General features: G+C 41.8%; 1 pseudogene; it reads left to right on the top strand.

Annotated features, from left to right (window-relative positions):
- The first annotated feature begins 1789 nt into the window (after window positions 1-1789).
- Window positions 1790-3562, top strand: LOC103652414 (pectinesterase 31-like; annotated as a pseudogene).
- The last annotated feature ends 2178 nt before the right edge of the window (window positions 3563-5740 follow it).

Consider the following 5740-nt stretch of genomic DNA (forward strand, 5'->3'; position numbering starts at 1 on the left):
GATCCATGCAATATGCAGGGATCGTGTGACGACGACCAAGCATATCTATCTATCTATCATTCGTGCACGATCAGATCGGCAAAGGTTCCCTAGCGCCGTTCGAGCCAATGATCTTAGAGGATATTTAAATGCACTATAGCTAATAGTTAATTGTTATAATTAGCTAAAGATATCTAAACAATCTAGCTAATAGTTCAGTTATTAGCCACTTTAATAAATTTGTTAATAATTGACTAATTAATTTTACTAACAATTTTTTAGCCAACTAATTATTAACTCTAATGCATTCAAACTCCTCTTATTTTATCGCATACTCATATCGACGACATCGATCACCGCCGCGGAAATAAAGATCCGGACTGCACACGCTATCAGAATTCAGATCAGGCACCAGCCAGATGGCATGTGTTATCCAGAACAAGAACACAGGGCGCATTGTTAGTTTGTCGGCAAAGCTGAGAGCAGCCCCAGGGGTGGACGTATGGCGAGCGAGTCCAGATACGTACAACTGATTTTTATGTAGAAAAAATAATAAAGAATACGCACGACGCCTCCGTTCGGCTTTTAAGGGGTTGTTTGGTTTTAGTGATTAAAATTTAGTTATGTATTATATAAGATATTTGAATAGTTATTACTATTATTAAATTTATTAAGACCTTGTTTAATATCCAGGTGCAGCTATATCGGTTATTACTATCACCGATATATGTACATTTATATCTTGGGATCTCTACATAACGTGTACTTTATCGTACCAATGTAAACACACTTATATAATTAGCGTGGAAACTATTAAACAATTTCTTTGCTATACCTTCCCCGTATATAAAGTATCTTAAATATCAACTATTGTGTACATATTTTGCTTCCGTTCCTTTTCAACATTTAGATGCTGATATAATTCTCTTCTATAATAAGTACATCTATTATCGCACACACAAAAATCCCTATAATCTCTACTAACTATTAAGAGCCTACTGTAGACTGCCCCCGCCTCCCTACGCCCGCACGCCGCAAACCCTGTCGCCCGTGCGGTGGGGACGACTTCTTCATGCCGGTGAGCGTGGGCCCGACGTACTCTGCTCATAGCCGAGCTGCAGGAGAGAAGAGAAGCCCTGCAACCCTAGGTCGCCGCCTCTCTTCCTCTCAGGTTCCACTCGTCCGCGCGACGCAACACGACGACACCGGAGGTATTCCTCTCTCCTGCTCCTTCTATACAGGATCTCTTATTTCCTCGTCGTGGATCATTCGTTGCTCGGCGAAACTCCAGCCCGGGACGGGTCCGCTCACCGTTCGGTTTCTTCGTAGGGTTTTCTGTGGGGATTTGTTTGTCGCCGACTCGCCGGCAGCCAAGATGAGGCCGGTTTTCGTGGGGAACCTGGACTATGACACCCGCCACTCGGAACTCGACCACCTCTTCTACCGCTACGGCAGGGTCGAGCGCATCGACGTGAAGTCAGGTTTGCCCGCCCTTGCATTCCCTCCTTTTGCCCACCCCTTGTTTATCTTCGTCTTCTACCGCTACGGCTTCTTGATTATTTGAAGGGTTAGGCAGAATGGTCAAAGACTAGAGCTATCACTTATTTTTTATGTGGCACCTTGCACATCTATCATCAAGAAAAATACAAAGTCGACGCAGTCATGCGTGAAGCCTCGTCAGCACCGAACCTCGAAAGATCAGTCTTCATAGAGTATTGGAAGATTAGGCTTCATAAAAACCAGATCCTTCCAACATCTGTACAGGCCAGAAAGTTTCAACGACCAAAGACTCAAAAGAAAATAAGGAGCGATGGGGGATAGGAGGGTTCTGCTTGTTGCGTCTCCTGAGGTAGCAGTCCTTGGTTATGATGGGGTCGTCTCATTCGCAAGCGTTCAGGACACCGTGGATGCTGTTCCGCCGAACAACCAAGTGCGCACCGTCATCAGGATCGGTCCTGGTGTGCAACGGCAGCAGGTGTGCATTCCCAGGACCAAGAACTTCATCACCTTGTGTGGATCTTCGATAAAGGACACTTTGATCTGTTGGAACAACAAGACTACGACTTGCATCAAACACACGCAGGTAGCTTTTCTGAATACCCTTCACATAATCGGATGCGATCATGTAAAGTTCTTGTACCAGGATTTTCTCCTCTTGTATTTTTTTATGAATACCCCTCACATATTCCGCATCTGTTCTCTCACCAGCCATCAGGAGCGATTGGCGCAGGGACACTGAGCAGTGCAACAATTATCGTGGAAGGGGACGAATTCATAGCAGAGAATGATGTTTTTAAGAACTCAGCTCCCTAGGTACTATATATCCTAGCAGGCTTGTGTTTATGTGGTACCTGTGGTGGAGGATCTGGTTAGTCAGTGATGCTGGTGTGTTGTGTTATATAGGTGTCTGGACAAGCAGCAACAGTTCGTGTGACGGCTGACAGGTGTGCCTTTTACGGCTGTAGATTCCTCGACTGGCAGGTACTTTCCTTTCTTTTACCCTATTGGTTGTATGAGTTCATTGTTTTTATTTGTTATTTCTCTTTTTATTAGTTCATTTCCATGCTAGTTGTAGGTGCCTCATCACATTGTGCTATTTATTCGATGTTTGCTTCTTCGAAAAATGCCCTAGCTTACCTGAGCTTCCAAGTCGTATGGAGATATAAACATAGCTGCCATTATTTAGTTCTATCATTCTGTTACTTACATGTATTCTAATTTGCTATGCAAACGATCCAGAAAACCTTACATTTGCATGGGGGAAAGCAGCTCCTGAAGAATTGTTATGTTGAAGGTAGTTGTGACTTCATCTTTGGAGATTCCACTGCCTTCTGGAGCATTGCCATATCCACTACAAATCAGCGGGGTATATTACTGCTCATGGCTAGAAATCCTCGTCAGAACCAACTGGATTTGTGTTCTTCAAGTGAGTTGTTCGCCACTCACCAGTGTTCTTACACATAATGTGTAAATCTGCCTGCTACATGATTATCTAGAGACTAAGCTAGATAATCTTCCAAGCTGTGTGTTTACCATTTCCTTCTTACTAACAAACTTACCTGCCCAATGACATGACACTATCCAGGTGTATTATTACTGGTAACGGAGAAGCTACCTACATGTACCTAGGTCAGCCCTGGAGCCCTTCGGGAGGGTTGTTTTTGCAGAAACCTTCATGGATCGCTGCATAGAGCCTGCTAGGTGGCATAATTGGGACAAGCCTGAGAATGAGCAAACCGTCTGCTTCTACGAGTACAGGTGTCAACCTTGTGTCTTTCTATTTCTCGTTGTTCCTGAACACGGGTGTTACTTGAACCTCAAAAGGGTGATGTCTTTGCTGGTTGATCATTCCTTTTCTCTTGTACTTTCTATCTCTTCCTGGCTAGATCTTATTGGCATTCTTCGCAGGTGCTCCAGTCCAGGATCAAGCGTATCAGGACGGGTACCTTAGTGCAAAGAACTGTTTGATGATGAAGCTATGTCGTTCCTTTTACAGACTTCAATTGATCCAGATATCGAGAATCCATGGTTGGTCCACAGGTTGGGAACTCCGGTCCCAGTTTCAGTGTCTTCGCTTCAGTGACTTTATGTAGATGAATAAATTATAAAAGGGGTTGTAACGAGAGGTGAGCAGTAGGTACTACGATCATGTGAACGAAGAAACTGTCTTTCTTAGCAATGCAGACTTGTTTTGTGATTGCTGGGAAATGTGAACTATACATCCTGTTCAAGGACTTCTCGATCATATAAATAATACAGAATCCGTATGGAAAACTTCTTCCTTTGGGCCTCTTCGGTTGTCCAGGATTAGACCCAGAATTATTCCACCTAATGAAATCTCTATCTCCAATAGTAGTCTGCCTCTGACATGTTCTGCCACCGGCTGTTCTACCTCTAAACCGTGGGACCTGTGTTCTGCCATCTACCTGCCCCCACCGGCCGTACATGCCTCATACATGTGGGCCCCACCGGCCGTACACCCTCCAAAATCACCCAAGCAGCCCCATGCAAAAATACGCACCTCAGTGTGGCACTAGAGCTGGAGGAGTTAGAGTGAGCAACACATGATCCACGATAATGCTTATAAGCCACGTTCCGTCTCTCTCAGTGGCCGGTATGTTACTAATCAAACAAATCATCTAGCCGACTGAATACTTATAAGCCACGTTCCGTCTCTCTCAGTGGCATTAATCCCTTGTCTGGCATTATCTGGTACTTGAATACTTAAAGTGTATTTTTTTTATTCCAAATGCTACATACATATGTTTTTCAGTCAACACAACTCCATCTCATTTTGTATTTTTCTTAGTGTTCAATACTATTTGGATTCTATTAAGTCAGAAATAGCAAAGATAACATAGAAAGGTGGACTTCCAAATGCAGAAGCAGTTGGAAAAATTGTACATCTTATGCAACTTGATCGAACTGTTATATTTTAGATCTTTTGTTTAGCATTTTTTAATCCACATGTATTTCTCTATCATATAAAACTCTATATTGACTCTTTAAAATAATTAATGTGAATTTGATAATGTCAGTCACACGGATTCTGTATACCATAGTGAATTGATAGTTGAGAGACTATGCACGAGGCATGCAAATTAACAAGACTCATACAAGCGTCGAACAGTGTGCTGATGATGATCAGAGACACAAGGACATCACATGATCAGGTCTTAACATGTTTGGCTTCCGAACAGGCTTTTCTCCAGATCCCCAAGGAAGAAGAAGATCCTGTCAGATATGTGTCGATGCTCATTCCCAACGTCCTTATGTTATCAATGGTATTATATGTTCCCGTTGCAACGCACGGGCACACACCTAGTGTTAACATAATTTGCACATCATCAGTTATTATAAACTAGCTCAAATACGTAACAAAGCATGCCCAAAGGTGCATGCCAGCTACTAGTCATGGCCGTTCCTGGCTTTTCAGGGGCCCAGTGCGAAATTCGATATAGAGGCCCCATCCACACACAAATATATATAATTATACATATATCACCGAATATTTGACGTATAAAAATTATTATGCGCTGTTTTAAAGTTTATAAGATAACAGATATAAAATATAACAAAAAACACTTTCTTGTTATATGATATTATTAAAAATATCTTCTAACATTTTGTGATACAAAGTCATCGCTTATATCATCGAGATCAATCTCATCCAACAACTTTTTTCGATATATAATGTCAAGCCATTTAACCTCTCTTGAGTTATTGTTGACCATAAATAGTTTATAATTTTTTAAATTTTAAAAAGCTTCTCTCTACCGAAGCAACCATCATATGTATAGTTTATAATACTCTCTCTATATCAAAATAAAATTCGTTTTGCTTCTTTAGTGGATTTATCATCATCAATATAAACATAAAAATTAAGAGCTAAAGCAAATATTATTTTGAAACAGATGAAGTATTCGATAAGTAATTGAGACATTAGTTTAACAATATAAACGAGACTAGTCGATAACTCGATAGCACATCGCTTTTTGCGTATTTGTGTCTAGAATAGATATATTTAACTAAAAATGGTAACGTCCAGTGGCTAGTGGGCACTATGTTTTTGGGGGCCCGGTGCGGCCGCACCCACGACACCCCCTCAGGGCCGGCCCTGCTACTAGTGTATGCTAGATCTATGAGCACCTCTGAGAGGTTATAGGTGGCTGTGATCAATGGTTTTTTGGCTTAGGTATTGTCACACTTATCTTTATGTATTGAATGTAACATGGCAGGAGTACCACTAGGCGAGCGCGAT

The sequence above is a fragment of the Zea mays genome, chromosome 3, assembly GCF_902167145.1.
Source record: "Zea mays cultivar B73 chromosome 3, Zm-B73-REFERENCE-NAM-5.0, whole genome shotgun sequence".
Classification (NCBI taxonomy): domain Eukaryota; kingdom Viridiplantae; phylum Streptophyta; class Magnoliopsida; order Poales; family Poaceae; genus Zea; species Zea mays.